Source organism: Macaca mulatta, chromosome 13 (genome assembly GCF_049350105.2).
Source record: "Macaca mulatta isolate MMU2019108-1 chromosome 13, T2T-MMU8v2.0, whole genome shotgun sequence".
Lineage (NCBI taxonomy): Eukaryota > Metazoa > Chordata > Mammalia > Primates > Cercopithecidae > Macaca > Macaca mulatta.
In genome coordinates this window covers 57655661-57678431 of record NC_133418.1, presented here as the reverse complement: position 1 = coordinate 57678431, position 22771 = coordinate 57655661, and the positions used below count along the sequence as shown (strand labels likewise).

Below are 22771 nucleotides of genomic sequence, written 5' to 3'. Positions count from 1 at the left end.
AATCTCAGAGCTCAAAGACTGTTTCTCTGAATTAAATTGCTTAGACAAAAATAAAGAAAAGATAATTAAAAAGAGTAAACAAAACCTCCAAGAAATATAAGATTATGTAAATAGACCATGTATATGACTCAATTATGTCCCTGAAAGAGAAGGAGAAAAAGGAAGCAAACAATTTGGAAAACATATTTGAGGATATCATTCATGGAAATTTCAACAATCTTACTAAAGAGTCATCATTCAAATTGAGGAAATGCAGAGAACCCCTGAGAGACACTAAACAATCATTCCCCAAGACACATAGTTATCAGATTCTCCAAAGTAGAAATGAAAAAAAAGAATGCTAAAGGCAGCTTTAGCTAAAGTGGCAGGATACCTACAAAGGGAACCCCATCAGGCTAATGGCAGACATTTCAGTAGAAACCCTGCAAACCAGAAAAGATTGGGGGCCTATATTCAGCATACTTAAAGAAAAGAAATTTCAACCAAGAATTTCATATCCAGCCAAACTAAACTTCCTAAGTGAAGGAGAAATAAGATCCTTTTCAGACAAGCAAATACTAAAGGAATTTGTCATCACTAGGCCTGTCTTACAAGAAGTACTTAAGAGGATGGTAAATGTGGAAAAAAAAAGACTGTTACCAGTCATCACAAAAGTACACCTCATTACACAGACCACCGACACTATGAAACAACTACACAATCAAGTCAGAATAATAGCCAACTAACAACATGACAGGATCAAATCTGCAAATATCAATATTAACTTTAAATGTAAATAGGCAAAATGCCTTTATTAAAAGGCAGAGGGTTACAAGTGGATAAAGAAGCAAATGTTGTCTTCAACAGACCCATCTCACATGCAATGACATCCATAGTCTCAAAGTAAAGGAGTGGATAAAAATCTACCAAACAAATGCAGAAAAGAAAAAAGCAGGGTTTGCTATTCTAATTTCAGATAAAACAAATGTTAAAGCAATAATGATCAAAAAAGACAAAAAAAAAGACATTACATAATGCTAAAAGGTTCGATTCAGCAAGAAGACCTAACTATCCTAAACATATATGCACCCATTACAGGAGCAGCCAGATGTATAAAACAAGTTCTTAAAGACCTATGAAGAGACTCATATAACCACACAATAATATTGGAAGACTTCAACATTCCACCGGCAGCATTGGACAGATCATTAAGGCAGAAAACTAACAAAGACATCTGGGAACTGAACTCACACTTGACCAAATGGACTTAGCAGATATCCATATAACTCTCCACCCCAAAATAACACAATATACAATCTTCTCATCTGCACTTAGCACATATTATAGAATTGGCCACACAATGGGCCATAAAACAATTCTCAGCAAATTAAAAACAAAAAAACAAAAAAACGAAATAACACCAACCACATTCTTGGACCACAGCACAATAAAAATAGATATTAATACTAAGAAGATCATACAAAGTCATACAATTATATAGAAGTTAAATAATGTGTTCCTAAATGACTTTGGGGTAAATAATGAAATTAAGGCAGAAATCAAGAAATTCTATGAAACTAATGAGAACTCATATACAACATACCAGAATCTCTGGTACACACTAAAGCAATATTAAGAGGAAAGTTTATGGCAATAAACACCCACATCAAAAAGTTAGAAAACTATCAAATTAACAACCTAACATTGCAACTAGAGAAACTAGAAAAACAAGAGTAAACCAAACCCAAAGCTAGCAGAAGACAAGAAATTACCAAAATCAGAGCTGACCTGAATAAAATTGAGACGCAAAAAAGTACAAAACATCAACAAATTCAGGAATTGGTCATTTGAAAGAATAAGTAAGATTGACAGAACACTAGTTAAACCAATAAAGAAAAAAGAGAATATCCAGATAAACAAAATCAGAAATGATAAAGGGGACATTACCACTGACCCCATAGAAATACAAAAAGAAGCCTTCAGAGATACTATGAACACCTCTATGAACACAAACTAGAAAGCCTAGAAGAAACAGATAGATTTTTCTGGAAACATACACCTTCCCAAGACAAAACCAGGAAAAAAATAAATCCCTGAACAGACCAACAATGAGTTCTGAAATTGAATCAGTATTAAAAGACCTTCCAACTAGAAAAGCCCAGGACTAGATGGATTCACACTCAAATTCTACCAGATGTATAAAGAAAAGCTGGTACTATTTCTACTGAAACTATTCCAAAAACAATGGAGGAGGAGGGACTCCTCCCCAACTCATTCTATGAGGCCAGCATCATCCTAATACCAAAACCTGGCAGAGACACAACAAAAAAAGAAAACTTCAGGCCAATATCCTTGAAGAACATCAATGCAAATCTCCTCAACAAAATGCTAGCAAACCAAATCCAGCAGCACGTCAAAGCTAATCCACCACAATCAAGTAGGCTTTATTCCTGGGATGCCAGGTTGGTTCAACAAATGTAAATCAACAAATGTGATTCAGCACATAAACAAAATTAAAAAAAAAAACCCACATGATCATCTCAATAGAAGCAGAAAAAAAGTTTTGATAAAATTAACATCCCTTCATGTAAAAAGCACTCAAAACTAGGCATTGGAAGAACATATCTCAAAACAATGAAAGCCATCTGTGACAAACACACAGCCAGCATCATAGTGAATGGGTAAAAGCTGGAAGCATCCCCCTTCAGAACCAAAACAAGATAAAAATGCCCACTCTTACCACTCCTATTCAACACAGTACTGGAAGTCCTAACCAGAGCAATCAGACAAGAGTAAGAAATACAGAACATCCAAATAGGAAGAGGGGAAGTCAAACTATTTCCGTTTGTAGATTATATGATTCTATACCTGGAAAATTCCTTAATCTCTGCCCAATAAATCCTAAATCTGATAAACAACTTTAGCAAAGTTTCAGGATACAAAATTAAGTGTACAAAAATCAGTAGCAGTCTTCCACACCAACAACATCCAAGCTGAGAACAAAATCAAGAACACAATCCCATTCACAATAGCTACAAAGGGAATAAAATACTTAGGAATACAGCCAACCAGGGAGGTGAAAGATGTCTACAATGAGAACAACAAAACACTGCTCAAGAAATCAGAGATAACACAAACGGAAAAACATTTCATACTCATGGATTGGAAGAATCAATATTGTTAAAATAACTATATTGCCCAAAGCAATGTACAGATTCAATGATGTTCTTATCAAACTACCAATGACATTCTTCACAGAATTAGAAAAAACTATTTTAAAATTCATCTGAAACAAAAAAGAGCCTGAATATGCAAAGCAATATTAGGCAAAAAGAAAAATGCTGGAGACATCATATTACCTGACTCCAAAGTGTACTACAAGGCTATAGTAACCAAAAAGCATGCTACTGGTACAAAAACAGACACACAGTCCAACGGAACTGAATAGAGAACCCAGAAATAAAGCCACTCACCTACAACCATCTGAACTTCGAAAAAGTTGACAAAAGCAAGAAATGAGGAAAGGACTCCTCATTCACTAAATGGTGCAGTGATAACTGGCTAGCCCTATGCAGAGGATTGAAACCGGACTTCCTTACACAATATGCAAAAATTAGCTCTAGATGAATTAAAGACTTAAATGTAAAACTGAAAATGACAAAATCTCTGGAAAATAATCTCAGAAATAGCATTGTGAACATAGGCCCTCACAAAGATTTCATAACAAAGATGCCAAAGGCAATTGCAAGCAAACAAAAATTGATAAATGGGACATAATTAAAGAGCTTCTGCACGGCAAAAGAATAGAATAAGCAGACAACCTACAGAATAGGAGAAATTATTTGCAAACTGTGCATTTGACAAAGGTCTAATATCCAGAATCTATATGGAACTTAAACAAATTTACAAGAAAATGTCAAACAACCCCATTAAAAAATGGGCAAAAGACATGAACAGATGATTTTCAAAAGAAGATATGCATGCAGCCAAAAATGATATAAAAAATGCTCAACATCACTATTAGAGAAATGCAAATGAAAACCACAATAAGATACTATCTCACATCAGCCAGAATGGCTATTATTAAACAGTCAAAAAGCAACAGGTGCTGGTGACATTGTGGAGAAAAGGGAATACTTATACACCGCTAGTGGGAATGTAATTTAGCTCAGCCATTATGGAAATATGTTTGGTAATTTCTTAGGGAGCTTAGAACTACCATTTTACCCAGTAATCCCATTGTTGGGTATATGTCCAAAGGAATAGAAATCATTTTACCATAAAGACACGTGCACACATATGTTTATTGCAGCATTATTTGCAATAGCAGAGACATGGAATCAGCCTAAATGCCCATTGGTGGTAGATTGGATAAAGAAAATGTGGTACATACACACCATGGAATACTATGTAGCCACATAAAAGAATGAGACCATGTACTTTTTAGCAATGTGGATGCAGCTGGAGGCCATTATCCTAAGCAAACTAATGCAGGAACATAAAACTAAATATCACATGTTCTCACTTACAATTGGGAGCTGAACACTAAATACACATGGACACAAAGAAGGGAACAACAGACACCAGGGCCTACTTGAGGGTGGAGGGTGGGAGGAGGTAACGACAGAAAGGCTACCTATTGGGTACTATGCTTATTACCTGGATAATGAAATAAACTGTATACCCACAAAAATCAGGATTCAAATGCAGCCGCCATTTAGTTCAAAGATGTAGGAAATAAATATGGAAAAGCACCTCCCCCTGGGGCTTAAACAGTGTTACAACAGTGGAAGTTTAGTGTCATGCTGGCAGGGCCAATAATGGATATTAGATCCTGAGTGAGGGAATACCCATGAGGTCTTGAGCATACTGCATATGTGTGTATTTGTGATATCTGGGCCCTCTAAAGCATCAACCCCCTTTTCAGCTTCTAAGTTTACTGGCAGGGAAGATTTGTCCCTCCTCACAACTCATTATTCAATTGTCTCCACAGCCTATCTTTCATTCTCTAAATACTTTTAATTTCCATTAGCTCTCTTCGTCTCTGCAATATGGTCTTCCTTCTCTCCATCCATCTTTCTTTTCCTCCTTTTTTTACTTTCTTTCTCCCTCTCCATTTCATTGCTTCCTTTTTATTTCATTGCAATTTCTGTTTTAAAACAATTTTTTTTCAAGAAATACACAGCATGCTGTCTCTTAGAATGTGTGTGTGTTGGAGGGGAGGAATGTATAAGCCTACAGAAAGACATATGAAAGCATGAAAGTATTACCTCTCTTTAAACTTCTCAAATAAATATTTTCCCCACAGAAAATTACTATTAAGACCTTAGCTTTTATATTCCTGGACCATTTTCAACCAGTTTGAAAGTATATACTTTCTTAAAAAAGGGAAAATAATCAGATACTTATCATTTTTACAAGTTATTTGTTTTCTAATCAACAATGAGTAATGGATCTCTTTTCATGTAAGCATATAAACTTTTAATTTGTACATAGTATTTCATATTGTGAATATACCATTGATTTAACCATTTCTAATAGTTGCAAATATAGGATTTTTTCCATTTTTTGATATTATCAAAAACTCTGCAATAAACACACTTGCACATTACTCTTTATTTACTTGTATATGTAAGGATGTATGCCTAGACCTGGTGCTGATGATTAAAGAATATTTTAAAATTTGATAGATCTACAAAATCTCCCTCCAGAGCTTCTGTTTACTTATACCACCAGTGTATGGAAGATATTATTTCTTCATTCTCTGCCTAACATTAGTCATTATAAAATCTATTTGAAATATTATTTTCATTTTTACAGACTAAAAATATTCTGTTGTCATTCCAATGTGTATTTTTATGATGTGTATTTTATGATTTTATTATTTACGTAAAATAATATTTAGCATCTTTTCCTGTTTATTACTTATTTGTATTTTTTCTTTTATGCATTTCTAATTGATAGCTTTCACTTATTTTTTTCTATTGGTTTATTTGTCTTCTCATTAATTTGAAAGAACCTCTTAAATATTAAGGGTAAAAACTGGCTACATGGCCAGGCGTGGTGGCTCATGCTTATAAACCCAGCACTTTGGAAGGTCAAGGCGGGTGAATCACCTGAGGTCAAGAGTTCGAGACCAGCCTGGCCAACGTGGTGAAACCCCACCTCAACTAAAAATACAAAAATTAGCTGGACTTGGTGGCAGGTGCCTGTAATCCCAGCCACTCGGGAGGCTGGGGCAGGAGAATCACTTGAACCCAGGAGACAGAGGTTGCAGTGAGCCGATATCATGCCATTGCACTTCAGCCTGGGCGACAAGAGCGAAACTCCGTGTCAAACAAACAAACAAACAAACAAACAAATAAACTGGCTACATATACTAATAAATAGCTTTACTCCTGTGCCTCATCTATCTGTACCCTATTTACATTATCTATGCCATAGATAATTCTCTTGCTCTATCCTTTGTTTTTATCTTTGTTTAGGATGTATATTTATTTAAAGATATTTTTACTTTATGCACAATCAATATTGTCAATTTTATCTTTTATGGCTTATGATCTTTATGTTTTCTTGAAGATATAACCTACCAAAATAATATAAAATATTCTCCTTTATCTTCTTCTTCCAAGTTTATCATTTTGCATTATGTCTATCAGAAACTTCATCAATTCAGCATGTATTATAGGGGCTGAACACTATTATAGTCTCAATAGATACGTAATTGTGACAAGAATTTTACTAAATTCTATGCCTCCTAATTTAAAATTATTTCTATTATATTGTCATATTTATAAAAGTTTATTTCTTGGCTCCCTATTTTGTCTCAATAATTTATTTGACAAATGAACATGTTTTTAAATTCTGACATGTTATAATTTAACATGCCAAAGTGTTTTCCCTTAGATTTTTCTTTCTTATTCCAAATTTGCTTTATTATTTCAATCCTTTTGCTCTTCCAACTATATTTTAGAGTCACTTTTTCATATTCCATTAGATTTTTTTCATCGAGATTGCATTGAATTATATTAGTTTCAGTAAAATTTTTATCCTATAATATCTATATGAATTCATTTTACACACAGGTGTATGGGATGTCTCTTTGCAGTCAGGTCAAAAAGTTTCCAGTTCCCGAAAGCGTTATAATTTTTGTCGTATCATTTTCACACATTTCTTGTCAAATATGCTTCTATTACATTTTATCTTTTGTTACTAGTATTAATTGAGTCTTACGGATTTTGTTCCTATTATAAGTTGAGTCTTATAGCTTTGTTATTATGAATTAAGTCATAGTTTTCTATTACATTTACTAGAAAACTATTTTTTGTGTATTTATGTTTTATTCAGCCACCTTCTGGGTTATCAGATATAATCATTTTCAATGTATTCTTTTTAGCTATTTTAAAATAATTTTTATTACATATTATATATTTTATGTATATTTTTATTATAAAATTTTCAAGTAGATAGCCAAGGTGAATTGTACAGCTACCATCTAGATACAAAATATCTAGATTCTACCATTGACATTGTACTATAATTGCTTGTCACATATTTATTCATATATCAGTGTTTTTCATCTAATAAAACACTTTAGATTTTGAAACATTTCTAAGTAAACCATAGACATCAATACATTTTCTACATGCTTCAGCATTCACAGTATTAACTAGAGCTTTATATTTTTGTATATTTTTCTTTTAAAAGTAATTTACTTACAATGAAATGCACAAATCTTAAGTGAGTCTTTACTGAGTTTTGGGAAATGCACAAACCTGGCAACTAAAGCCCATTAGCCAGAAAATTCCCTTATTCCCTTTTTTAGTCAATCTGTGCTCTCACCTTCTCAAAGGCAACCACTATTCTGAATTTTTCCTCCATCAGTTAACTCATCCTATTCTAAAAATTTTATGAGTGGTATTACACGCTATCTAATTTTTGTGTAAATATTATTTCACTTATTGTCTGTTTAGTGATAAAATTGAAGCACTTTTTCCTGTGTTTTTGACTATTTATGTACCATCTTTTGTAAAGTGCCTGTTCAAATATTTTGCGTTTAAAGAATCAAACTGAATTTTGCTTTTTACTATTTGGTTGTAAGAGTTCCTTGTATATCATAGATTCCACACATTTTTTAGATACATTTTGCAAATATTTCTCCTCCCAGGCTGTAGTCGCATATTTATGTATTTATATCTTTTGATAAGCAGACATTGTTAATTTTGATAAAGTCTATTATGTTACTTTTTTCTATTGTATTAATATTTTCTGTTATTTGTTTATGAAAACTTTTAGTAGCCCCAAGTCATGAAGATATTATTCTTTGCTTTACTCCCAAAGATTTATAAGTTTAGCTTTTATTTTTAGATATATATTCATCTCGAGTTAATTTTTGTGTATTACACGAAGTAGGTATCAAGTTCCTTTTTCAAAACAATATTTATATTTAGTTATTCCAGCATCATTTGATGAAATTAGTTTTCTCATTGCATAACTTTGTCATAAATCGAATGACAAGGTATGTGTGAACATATTCTGGGTCTCCTGTTCCATTCCATTTATTTATGTGTTGATCCTTATGCCAGTCACTGTTTTAATTATTGAGATTTTGTAGAAAGTTTTGAAATCAAGTTATGTAAATCCTACAACGAAATTAGTTTTCAAAATTGTTTTGGATAGGTTAGGTCCTTTCCAGTTCAGTATAAAATTTAAAATCAGTTCAATGTCTACAGAAAAGGCTACTGGGTTTACACTTGAAATTTCACTGAATCTATAGATAAATTTGGGAAGAATTGGCATCATAATAACATTTAATTTTTTACTTTATGAACATGGTGTATCTCTTCACTTATTAAGTCTACTTTAATTTCTTTCCATGTTGTTTTGTAGTTTTCCTTGTAGAGATAATGCACATATTTTGTCATATTGATTCCCAAGTATTTTATAATTTAAACACTATTGTAAATGAATTTTTTAATTTAATTTTTCAACGGTTGGCTCAAGCTATATAAAAATTCTATTGAATATTGTATATTTACCTTGTATACTATAAACTAATGAAATTCACTTATTATTTATGAAGTTGTTTTGTATATTAAGGATTTTCTACAAAAACAATCCTACCATCTGCAAATAGAAACGATCTTCTTTTAAATCTTTACAGCTTTTGTCATATTTTTTATTTGCATTATTGCAATGGCTAGAACTTCTATTTGCACTTGATTTTAGCCAAAAGGCCAAGAAGCAGTAGAATATCCATTTGAATAGAAGTTGTAAGTAGATATTCTTCTTTATTACCAATCTTAGAGAGAAAGCATTTAATATCTTACCATCAAACAAGAAATTATCTGTAGAATTTTCATAGTGACTTTTATCAGATATCTTGAATTTTCTAAGGATGTTGGCATAAACACCTGTTGAATCTTGCCAAATGCTCTTTCTATATTTACTAAAATAATCATGGGAATTGTTTCCCATTTATTCTCTTTAGATAGTGAATTATTTGATTTATTTTTAAACACTTTTAGATTTTCTAAGTAGATGACAATGACAGTTTGTTCTCTTCTAATATATACACATGTCATATTGCTTTTCTTTCCTTCTTGCTGCAAACATTCAGCCCTCTACCATGATGCCGAGTAAACATCTAATGGCAATTGAGTTTATTATAAGTCTTTTAAAATTAAGAATGGTAGTTGAACAATGCCTTTTCTAAATTATTAAAATAATCATATATTTATTTCTAAAATATATTAACAGATTTATTACATGCATGGATTTCCTAGTGCTGAACTATTCTTATATTGCTAAACATTACTTGATCATGATACATTCTTCTTTCTAATAGATGACTATGAATTTTTATCTTATTTAAAGTTTTTGTGTGCATATTGTTTGTGCTCTGTTTTTTTTAAATTGTAATATCAAGGCTATATTTGCCTTGTCTTAGGCAATTAGTTTTCTTCTTTTACAATGTTATAGGAAAATATAAATAACAGTTATTTTCTGTTGCTTGAATGTTTGATTAAGTTATATATAAAACCATCTGCATCTGATCTCTTTTCTTTGCAGGCAAATGTCTCATAAAATTATCGATCTATTCATGTATCTTTTACTTTAATTTAAAAAATTCAGATTTTCCTATAAAATTATGTATTTCATATAGAATTTCTTATATAAAATTATACATAATATCTTATAATTTTAAATTATCCTTTCTATCCATATCTATGGCGCCTTTTTTGGTTCTAATAGTTTTTATTTGTATTTTTTTCTGTATTTTTATAAGCTTTGACAGAGGGTGGCTATTTTGTTCATCATTTATTAGAACTAGATCTTGGTTTTACGTATCAATTGTACTGATCTGAATTTTGATTTCAGATTCATTCTCTCCTGTTTTATTATGCTCCCTCTTTATTTCTGGTTCCAAGCATTTTCTAATAAATGCACTATGGCTATTAATTTTCTTTTGATTACTGCTTTGGATATAACTCATCAGTTTTTCTATGCAGTGCTCTCATTGTCATTCACATCTAAGTAGCCTTTACGTTATGTTTATTTTTTATTTTTTAACCCCAATATTAAATAAAATAGTATTTTAAAAATCTCAGCAGTGTGGGTTTTTTTTTTTTTGTATTAGCAATTTATTTTTTTTGTGAAAATGTACCTTATATTGTTTCTGCTGATTGGAATCCTTTGGGATTTCCATTGTAGCCTACAATATTGTCAATTTTTATAATTTATCATGAGTATTTTAAAATATGCAGTCTTAATTTTATTTTTATTGATATTACCTGTATATTACTTTTGTTCTCTTGATCTGTTAATTTTTGAAAAGGAGTGGTTGCATCTTACTCTGGTTAAATCCCTATGTGCTTTGAAATAATTTTTGCTTTATGAACATTTCCAAACTATATTCTTCATAGTATAAAAATCATCTTTTTGAAAAATTTTCAAAATGTATTCAGTGTCTATCATGTACCAGATACTTAGATATACTGGTCAGTAAAACAGAATTGTACCTTCTCTGCCTTAAGGTCATACAGTCTTCTAAAAATAATCACAGTAATTTCTGGTAATGATAATGCTATGAAGACAATAAGGACAGGGGAGTAAAGTGGGTTAAGTACATTAGAAAACAGCATTAATAATGAGCTCACAAAGACTTTTAAGCAGAGGAGTAACTATCTAACTTATATTAAAATAGAGCATTTTGGACGCTCTAGGGATGTTAAAATTAAAAACAGGAACATCATTTAACAAGCTATTGCAGTGGATTAGAAAAGGTGTGATGATGGTTTGCATTAGGATCATGGTGGGCCAAATCAGTGAGGAGGATGTGATAGAAGTATTACTTTCAAGGCTTTGGCTTAAGCTACTGAATAGATGGTACAATCTTCACTGGACTGTACAGAAACACATTTGAGAATGTAGAAACACTACGGACAGAAACACATTTGAGAATGTAGAGTATGAGTGGGCATTTTAAGAGGTAACTGGGCAGGGATTGTGTGGAAATCAAGATTTGCTTTGAAAATGTCACAGTCCTTATTAACATGCAACTGGATATATCAAGAAGAAAGCTGGATACATGAGCCTGGAATTCAAAGGAGTAATCAGGACTGGAAACTAACGTTGAGAGTCGATAGCATACAGACAAAGTCATGGAACTGGACGAATTTACATAGAGACTTTGCATAAATGAAGATATGGGAGCTGATACTGATCCTGGATCGACGAGCACGTAGAACAGCATAGAGAAGGAGAAGAAGGGGTGAGAAAAGGAGCTTGAGTTAGAGCAACTTAATAAATATAAATGAAACCAAGAGAAACAAGTCAGACAAGACAAAAGAACATATGCTTCCAGAAAAAAGAAATGATCAAATGTGTTGAATGCAACTGAGATGTAGAATATGATGAGAATGAAAGATTATCACTATCTTTGGCCACATGGAAGAAATTAATAACCTCGACAGAAGGAATTTCCAACCAGAGTTGGGGATTGAAAATAAATGCAAAAGATTTGTGCGGTGAATGGGAAGTAATGAAGTAGAAGTAGCAAGTGTTTTGGATTTATCTCAGTGAAATTCAGAGAAACAATGTATTGAATTGGGTTGTTTTTCATGGTATGTACTGATGTAACAAAAGGAAAGGTCATTTCATCTAATAAATTCAATTCAGGAGATTGAGGTGATCCCATTTATTTCATTCAGTTAACTATTTAAACCCTGCATTGTTTTCTTCCTGGGATGTTCCCAGATCGATGGAGTAAATTAAGTATTTAAAGCAAACAAACAAATACAAACCTTGACCACTTTGAGTTGATGTGACGAATATTCCTGTTTTTCTGGGTCTGTCAAAACTTCATTGTTTCTATTGTGAAATGCTGCATTCCCCATTAATTACATCATTTGGGAGATAATTCATCACTGCTGAAACTTTCCCACCAGAAACCTTGGACATGATACAGGTTTTCACTTTGGTTCCATTAAGATTTTATTTTAATACATCTAACCTTCTGTCTGACAAAGGTGATTTTTTTTTCTTGCTCTACTTTTCATCTCTAGTGTAATGCCAAAAATGAGGTTTCTCATGCACAATCTTATTACTGGTAGCAATTGTATCGTATCAAGTGACTTTTCTGGCAGCCAGCAGCAAGATTTTAAAAAACTAATAAAAAACTTTCTTTTCACTTAGAAATAGAAAATCCCAAGGTGCTTGATTAAATGTATTCTGTCTCTTTTTACCAATAATTTCATGAAAGTTGAATAGGAATACTTGATCACTTTACAACCATCTCCTTTCTTAATGAAATAAAGACATGTTGAAAATAGTATCTCTACATACTGTCTCAATGATCCCAAATGTGTGATTGATACTCACATAGGGAATCTTGTAACTAATCTTTTTAGACATATTAATTTATATTTCAGCCCAAACTCTTGATTCTTTTGAATAGGACTCAGAAGGGTAGGAGAAAAATAGCATTCATATTTTTAACAGCTAGAGTCTCTTTGAAAATCCCTTAGGAAAGAGACCTATTTTCAAAATAGAATAAAGCATGATTTTGAAGGAAGTTGCAATAGGTCTTGTGCAAAAATGATGGCAAATGGACACTGTGACCACTTCAGTTTGTGGAGGGCAGTTCTCACCAAGGCCTTACCTGGATTATCTAGAAAACCAGCTTTTATCTAAGAGGGATGTGAAGATTTGGCTGCTCAGAGAGGCATCCAAAGAGATTATAGAGATGAGCAGTTGTAAGGAGGGAGTATTCTCAACAGCTGGGAGAAAATGTTGTTTGCCAAAACTACCCACTGTTATTTCATAAATTAAAACATGGATTTCTCTTAATTTTCAATAGATGTTGTATCTATAAAAGAATATATGCTCAGAACAGTGACTGGTCTTCTTGGTAATTGGAGCAACATTTTAAGAAATCTAAGTATAAAACTGACTTAAGCCTTGAAATGCTTGTAGAAATCAGAATTCTGCCAGTAACATGTTGGGAAGGAATTTGCCAGATTGAGTTTCAGTGTTAATAGATTCAGATTTGTTTGCCATTCTACTTGATTGGTAGATAAAAGTGGTTATCTGTGGATAACGGAGTTAGCAACTGAATGTCAATGGATCAAAAAACACGCCTTGCAAAGTGAAATCCTGGAATGTGGAAATTGAAGAACCCTTGTACCATGAACCAGTATTATCTGGTAGATACATGATAAAGTAAACCATCAGGAACCGTATCTGACATCTTTCTGTAATGACTGTAATGGTCAGAAATGTAACTCAGTGAAAACATTTCCTACTGATTTGGGGTCAATCTTAATACGTTACCCAGGTTAATGTCACCCTTTCTCTAGGAAATAATAAAGAAGTGGTTGTATCCTCATCTCAGAGGAAGTCCAAAGGGAACTTTGAATTGCTTATAATGATTGCCTTCTATTGGCCTGAATGAATTAACAGCCTCCTCAGGGAATGGTGTTCGGTCTGTGCCAAAAAGATAGAGAACTTTAAGCTTGTAACTGAAGAATGTGTCAGGAATTAAAAAGAGGATGTCAGCAGATACCAAGATCTGCTGGAGGAGAAATGCATAGTCTATGATTATTAACGGGCCGATTATCTAAGCTCTCTGTTTATCCTCTAGTTATATTTTTCATGTAATAGGATAAGATTTCATTAAGGTTTTATTCTATGTCAGGCTCTGTGCTGATGTTTACTGTGTATTTAACCCACTGGGAGGGGTGTTATTGATACTGTTTTACAAATGAGAAGAATTGGGACCAAGAGATGTTAAAACCAAAACCAAAACAAAAAAACCTATCCTGATTTACTCAGCTAGCAAGAGCAGAGTTGGGATTTAAAACCTAGACAGTGTGACTCTAACTATATACTCCTAACCATTATGCTACACTGTCACCTCTAACCTAAGGATTGGCCTATGCCACAAAGAGGCAGACAGAGTTTAAATCAATAAAGAGAATAAAGAAATTATCTCAATTGAATGCTAGCTTTGCATTTTCAACGAGGCACAGTTTTTTCTGCCCTCCATTATCAAAATTAAGGGAATTATATCTGCTAAGATTTTATATTTTGGGGGGAAAGTTTGGAAAATATCTGGCTGATAATCAAGGCAGTCAACTACTGCAACCTACATTATGATTGCTCCTGGTAAGAAATTGCATTTTTGAAAACATGGCATTTATGAAAACATAGATCAATCAGTACTCAATAGTTATTATCCCTTTTACTGTAAATTTGACAATTAGAAAAAAGCACTAGAGATGAAGTCTTTTCACATAATCTTTATGCATGAGTAATTCCCGGCATAGACTCTAAGAAAGATAAAGGAGGATAATAATAGAATAGAAGGATATGAGAAACTTGAAAACCCCAGTATGTAAAACTGATGAGAGAGTGAAATGCCAGAACATTTTATTCACACTTAAGCTTCTAGGGAAAAATAATCGGTGAGGATCAACTTGTCCAAGGTTATCCAGTTGTCTTTCTGGCTGAGCAATTTGATATTTGAGATTTTATTGTGTTTATCAAAACTCTAATACCATACTCAGAATATTCTCAATCAGCTTTGCTTCATTTTTTAGGGTTTGGGAGTTAGGAGGGCAATTTCACATTGTAAGATAAGTTACTAATAGGCATTTCTTTTTATCAAATAGTCATTTATGAGGAATTTAGTTTTGATTAAGTAGAAGGTATTAAACATTTTCCACTAAGAACTGTTATGGTTGACACTAAAACTCTGTTGAATGACACACAAATCCTTTACTCATTTATTTTCTCAGTTTAGTGTTTGAAAAGCTGAAAATACCTTGTACAATCTTTGGTTTGCTGTCAAAAAAATACGTTTCTTCCAGCCAAAGATAATAATAACTGTTCATTTTACCAAAAAGCCATAATGCAAAAAATGTCCCCCCCTTTTTTTTTGTCATGGAAATATAAACTTAAGAATTAAGACTGGGTTGTTTGCCTGACAGAGTTAGAATCAGAGAGAGCATAATAACACGCGAAGAGTTTTGTAATGCCTTGAAAGTCTATATGGAGTTGCTGTGGTTTCCTAGAACCTTCCAAGTGATTTAATCTCTAAACTTCCAAGTCACCTAGAAACTTTTAACTCAAACAGTTTTTAAAATTGTGCTTTCTCATCCCTTCATTGAAAGATACAAGAAATTGAATAATAGTAAACATAATTTCTTTTATCCAACTTGGCCTAGGAATAAGATAATCTTCGATTAATCATCCAAACTGGAACATCAATTTGAGTAAAAGAGGTCATTATTAATAATTGCCACAGGTGTAAAATGCATCTATTCAATGGGTGTTGTTACCAACCTAGAAGCAATTTCCCTAGACATGAAGTGACTAGAAATGACTATAGGAATTGAAAAATCTTAAAATTCAAAATACTTTGGAAAGCAAAATTGCTTTGTTCTCTGGAGGCCTGTGAGAGTACATTAAATAGCTATGGAATTTTATTTCAGGTGTTTTCTCTAGATGACCAGGTTTTAAATTCTGAGCTTACAAGGATAGTTACTTTATTTAGTTCAGCTTATTAGCACATGTTGAACCTAAAAATCTCATTATTTCTTTTTAGCAATTCTCTTTAGTTTAAGACTCATTCATTTCTTCCCTGACTAGGTCTACAAAACACTAGCTATCTGTAAGCAAGATTACTGGTTAGTTACTTTTCTAATGACTACTACGAATTTCCTCTGGTTCTTCTTAATGTCTCTGAGAAAACCATAAAGAAACCTGCTTGTGGGTTTTCCCCCACTTTTATGCTTAGGTTTGTAGAACCTACTTTTCATCCAAAGCATTATCTGACCTCCCCACTAATTTATTGTAACATTCACTGTCTTCTTTTCTGGGTTCTTGTAACACTTAATGTCCTTGATGTTCATTAGAAGCACCATTTATTATTGCATTATATTTGAGCAATATTTTTGTGTATGTATATCATAATATCTCCATTAGACTGCAAGTTATTTGAAAACAAGGACCAAATCTCATGTTTATTTTCTCTTTTCTTTTCTGCTTTCCCATAACTAACACAGAATCTTGCTATGGCAGGGACAGATTGGCATGTATTTTGTAGCCTGTACTCTTCCTCTCTCTAGGCTAAACACTCCTCTGCCGGTAGCACTGAAGATCTAGGCTGTACTCAGGTGACACAGCTGGTTGCTCAAGGCTGATTTTTACCAAGATGGAACCTAACCCATGCTGCATCAGCTAGATTCTATTTTCTAAGAATAGGACCCAGGGAGGGCAATTAGTTTTTGTTGACTGCTTATCCTGAGTCAATGTAAAGACAGAGATGGGGTGGCCATTTACGGTCATGTGGATAGTAGTCAACATGGCATGAGAACAAAAAAAATGAAGCCAGTCTTCCAAAAGAAACACAAGTGAGGGGCCATGTGCCGGGAAGTTGGAGAAAATAACCTAATCTCCTGTCCTTCTGGCCAAAGCCACTTCCAATCACTCTTTTCCACATCTCCTAATTTTATCTTCTCCATAGCACCCATCAGAGTTTGAAATGAATTTTTTTTTTTTTTGAGATGGAGTTTTGTTCTTGTTGCCCAGGCTGGAGTACAATGGCACCATCTCGGCTCACTGCATCCTCTGCCTCCTGAGTTCAGATGCTTGTCCTGCCTCAACCTTCCTCAGTAGCTGGGATTACAGGCCTGCACCACCACACCCGGCTAATTTTTTTGTATCATTAGTTGAGATGGCGTTTCACCATGCTGGCCAAGCTGGTCTAGAACTCCTGACCTCAGGCAATTTGCCTGCCTCAGCCTCGGCCTCTCAAAGTGCTGGGATTACAGATGTGAGCCACCGGGCCTGGCCTGAAATGAATATTTTGTTGTTGTTTTTTTGAGACGGAGTTTCGCTCTGTTGCCCAGGCTGGAGTGCAGTGGCGAGATCTCGGCCCGCTGCAAACTCCACCTCCCAGGTTCACGCTGTTCTCCTGCCTCAACCTCCCGAGTAGCTGGGACTACAGGCGTCCGCCACCATGCCCAGCTAATTTTTTGTATTTTTAGTAGAGACGGGGTTTCACTGTGTTAGCCAGGATGGTCTTGATCTCCTGACCTCATGATCCACCCGTCTCGGCCTCCCAAAATGCTGGGATTACAGACGTGAGCCACCACGCACGGCCGAAATGAAATTTTTAACTTATTTGACCATGTGTGTATTTTGTGTCTCTCCCTTCTAGAATGTACTTCATATCAGCAATGACTTTGGTGTGTTTACTGCTGCCTCTCTGGCACTTGGACCAATATGCATAACATAGCCACACTCAATCATATATGTAGAATAAATGAAGACATAAATAAATATTTAAATGAATTCTTCTTTCTTAGCAGTTTAAGGCACTTGGAGCACAGAGCTTGTTAATACATTCAGAAGGAAAATCAGAACACGAGGTGTGACTCGGGACGGGGGAGTCACAGTGGAAAGTTCTTAACCAGGCTGAGGTCACACAGTGGTTTGGGGAAATAGAAGAGAAAGAAGGAACAGAGAAAAAGCGGCCCCAAAAGAGAGGTTGGGAGGAAATCAGAGAATAAGCTCTCCATTTAGAGATTTTGCCATTTACTGCCCTTGTCTGACAGCAGGTAAAGTAAGTGCCTCCAAACAGCCAGCTGCCAGGATAGCCTGAGAAAGGGGTGGGAAACAGGGGCTGCGGAGAATAGAAGACTTGGGGCCTTTTACAGCAAGTGCAAACTTTCACACCTGTCAGCTATAAATCAAGAGGTTTATGGGGCTGCAATATTTACACTGTAATTAAAAAATCATAAAGCAAGCACCCTTTCAGGTTGTGGAAAACAAAACTCTCAAGTTCTACAGCAGCGGCTGTTAATCAGTTACTCCTAATGATCTGCTGCCCAGATTGGGTGCTTACTCAGCCACAAACAGCAAACAGGACAATGGGAGAAAGTGGGATTTGCACCCGATAACGGCTTTCAGAGGTGGCCAGGACTTGGCCAGAAACCTTTCAGTTTATTGCACAGTCTCTGTTGGAGCTTGGGAAAATATTTTCTGTGAACCTAGTTGGCAGCTTAGGTTTCCTTCTCCCCTGTTCCCATGTGGAACTGAAGTCCATTTACTAAGGTGAGTATGGTGGTGGTATTAGGCACTGTGGGTAGGGTTAGTGGCAGAAACAGAATTTAACATGGGGGAATAACTTACCTATGGAAGTGGCAGACCAACCACATACACCTGGAATTGCACACCTGAGAACTGGGCAAGCTGAAGTTCACCTCAATCTTTTTGGTGTCTCCTGCCCTCCTGGTTCGCCCAGAGGCCAGGCCTGCCAGTTGCTGTTGAGCACACAGAACATTCCAGGCCTGTCCTTCAGGCTCCTGCCTGCTTCTGCACCCTTTACTGCCCTCTCATTCCCCTTCACTTCATTTCAACCTCAGGGGCCTTCTTTCAGCTCCTGGAAGGAATGGTGCTCCCTCACCATCAGAGCCTCATATGTTTTCTGCCCAGTATTCCCCTGCAGGGTTCCTTCTCATTTTTCAGATCACTGCCTTAGAATGGTATGCTCTAAATTGGAGAAGCCATCTCTGTGTTTTATTCCTTCTAAATTTGTTTTTTATTGATACATAATATTTGTACAATCCATGGGGTACGTGTGATATTTTGTTACACGCATAGAATGTGTAATGATCAAGTGGGATATTTACGGCATCCTTACCTCCAGTGTTTATCATTTCTATCTGTTGGGATAATTTCAAGTCCTGTCATTTTCTTCCACAGCACTTTCCACAATCAGTGATGAGATACTCATGCTTTCATTTTCTTCTTTTTCCTCACCATGTTGCTCACCCGTGGCATGGCTCTTTCACACACCACCGAATACACAAGGCCTTACACAGTGTCTGGCATATAGAGGCTTAATTTACACTTGTTGAATGAATGAATGAATGAAGGAAGGAATGAAGGAAGGAAGGAAGGAATACCAATAAATTGTGCTTCCCAACTTGGCTTTCTAAGTTTGACAACCGGGATGAAATATCCAGAAAGAATTTTTCCTTATTTTCTTTCTCGGTCACTACCTAACGTGGTTTATACAATATATAATTTTCCTTCCTTCCTTCTCTAACCCACAAAGTGGAAATTCCCACTGTGGTGGGAATTTCAACAGCTGTACATATGAGGAGGAAGGTCACATTTTGGCAGGTATTAATTTACACCACATGGCAAATACTGTTGGGCATGGTGGAAGAATTTCTGGCCTTGCTTTCGGTAGACCTGATTTCGAACATTGCCTCGTATACACATTAGAGTAAATCATTTCACCTCTATGGGCTTCAATTTCCTTATCATTGCAATAAATACAAAACGAGCTATCGTTTAAGGAAATCTTTTGCAAATGATCATGAAGACATAATTATTTCATAATTTTTAGTCCACTGATCATAAGGTTCTCCTGCATTAGGGGGTGGTCTGGGGTTCCCTGTCTACAATCTAGGGTCATGAAATTCACCTCCTTTCCTACCCTCCTTTGCCACCTGGAGGAATGTTCTCAACTTGTGCCCTCTGTGGGGACTGTCCCCTGTTTTCATCCATTGGCACCGTGCTTTTGCTTTGGCCCTGGCCATGTGATTACTGTAGGAGGATGCTTCCAAGGTCTCTGAGAATACCAGTGAAAGTGCTAACCCTGTCACCCTCCACAGTTTTTGTTTCTTGGGTTGTATTCATTTTATTAGCAAAATACCCAGGCCTAGTGAAATGTAATAGACTTCTACCTCCAAAGATAATTAGAGGCCCATTTATTTGCCAATTCAGTGAAAAGGCAACCACAAAAGGAAACCAGCTTTTATCAGCACATGCTCACAGCTCAGATCCCTGTGGTGGTGTGCTGCTCTGGCACTTGTGAAAAAAATAAATCCTGGGAAAACTAGGTTGCATTAGGCTTCCTGTTAAACACAGGGAAGAAATAGCTGATGTCCAAATTTGCTAATTTCTGCTGATTCAGTTAGAGGGCAATGTGCTCAGCTAACGAGGGAACTATCCAGGTATGTGAATTAAGGCTTGAAAACAAAGTGTAGGTTGTAATCAGTGCATCCAGCATTGAGTTGGAATCATTATTTAGTGAGAATTTTCCAAAGAAATTAGAAAAGATTTCCAAGCTTAACAGAGCTTTCTGGATTCTTCCTTCTCATGGACCTAATATAACAAAAATACAATCCCCTGGCCCTCCTTCAATCCTGGGATTTTAAGCAATGCTCAAGTGACCTTGTTTTCATGTCCTGTGGAAATAAGGCAGATACTGTTATCTCACCTGTATTAATACAGAACCCTGTATAACAAAGAAGTTGTAATTTATCAAAGGTCACACAGTGAGTCATTGCTGTAATCACAAAGCAAATGTTCAGGTTCTCATCTCCTTGGCAGCAAATGTTTTGTTCTCTAGGTTAGACTATCTTCTCTAAACTCTCATCATATGCCATTGCCTTCCCCTGTCGGTCTATATCCAAGAAAGATACACACACACACACACACACACACACACAGACCCCTTACCTATTCATCCCATTCATCTCCTATCCTCCCACCTATCCACCCACTAGTCATCATCCATCCCATTTAGTATTGTCAACTTTAAGAAAATCAGGACACCCAGTGAAATTTCAATTCAGATAAACAACAAATAATACTTTAGTATAAGTCCCATGAAATATTTAGGACACACTTTTTCTGAAATATCATTCACTGTTTATTTTACATTCAAATTTCACTGGATGCCCTGTATTTTATCTGGAAAACCTAATCCGATCACAAATGTCTACATCTTTTCCATTTATCTCCTAATTCCATGACTCTTTCATCTGTTTTTTTCCTTTAACCTCTATTATTTCAGATTTCAGCTAAACAAACTATAACCTATTTTCCCAGTGTTTCCAAACCTGTCCCGAGGCAGAGATGACCCTAAAGAGCCCCTCAGGAGCACTTATTTGTGGTTTCTAGACTGAAGGCTGGCTGTGCAACTTTGGGTAAGTATTGTAATCTCTCTAAAGGTCACTTTCCTTGTCTGTAAAATGAGGGTTTCAACAGTTACTATCTCATAGTCCTGTGGAGAGGACTAAATGACAATTCACAGTCCCTAGCACATAGTATGGGCTCATTAAAGTGGCATTAAATGTCAGCTAGTGTGGTTGGGGTTGCTGCTCTTATGTTTGTTGTCATTTTTTTAGACAAGAACATGCCTAGAGAGCTGAAATTAGTTGTTGATGTTTACTTAGTGATGATGCTGCTAAATATTCAAGGGATAGTTTCTGAGACTCTACTGCAAATGTCAAATGCAATGTTTAAATTCAATATCTTAGACCTGCATCACTTGAAGACCAATTTGGCAGACACTGTTAGTCATTTGCCCAATTGCCATTCCCCTTGCTTCGTCTCTTCCTTGCTGGAAGAGCTTCAGTTTTAGGAAGTGCCTCTGCCCAGCCACATGTGTGTGCTGGGAAATGGTCTGTTTCCCAACGCAAGCAAGGACTTGTTATCATGTGATTGGTTTATGCATGGATTTGTGACCCCTCCCTCACCAGTGGGACCTGAGGTATGCTGAGGGGCTTCTGGAAAAGATTTTTTTCTTGGTAATAAAAATATGTGCATGGGAAAACATCCTCTTCTGCACTGGATGGGACCACATCAAAGTGTAATTCTTGAAACTACCACAGTCAACTTGTTACCAGGAAAGGAGAGCTCCCCAATACCCTGAACATGGCAAAGTAGACAAGGAAAACATCTGTGTTGTTGAGGATTGTCAAGCTACTAAATTTTCCTTGGAACTGATTTGACTTTAGATTTCTTATTTTGTGAAACAATAGTTCCTTTTTCTGTTTAAGCATTCTTGATCTATTACCTGTAACTGAAAGCTCCCAAACTGATGCAAAACTTTGAACCACATAGGAAAGAGATGGATTCAATGGTGCTCACTTTCCTTTGGATCTCTGCAAAACTACATACCTACTCAACATGTTTTTGGATAGAATTTCAGGTAAGAGAACATCTTTCACCTCAAACATCGATTTCCTAAACTGTTTGTGAGCCATTTGCCTTTTGTGCAAGGGCTTCTGAGCATGTAGCTTTGGCTCGGTAAACAGCCCTCTCCACAAGACTTTTGGAAAGAGATTTTCTCCTAGGAAACTGCAAAGAAAACTGTTTCTTGCTCAAAAAAACTGCTTCTCCTAGGCGCATGGAAATCTGGGTTCTTTGGACAGGTCCATGAACTTATTACTGCTTCCGAATTTCGCTTCTTTGCAGTGAATTT

At 35.4% G+C, this 22771-nt stretch overlaps 1 protein-coding gene across 27 annotated transcripts in view; it reads left to right on the top strand.

Moving 5' to 3' along the window:
* Positions 1-22771, top strand: part of LOC114671950 (uncharacterized) — a 474108-nt gene that overhangs the window by 444640 nt on the left and 6697 nt on the right. For 26 of the 27 annotated variants that reach the window (XR_013402448.1, XR_013402446.1, XR_003722138.2 and 23 more), the window contains 2 exons: positions 21394-21491; positions 22411-22498. The gene's annotated coding sequence lies outside the window, so the exon portion shown is untranslated. Of the gene's footprint in view, positions 1-18463; positions 18601-21393; positions 21492-22410; positions 22499-22771 lie in introns of those variants that run through there. The other variant, XR_013402475.1, reaches the window with a different exon arrangement.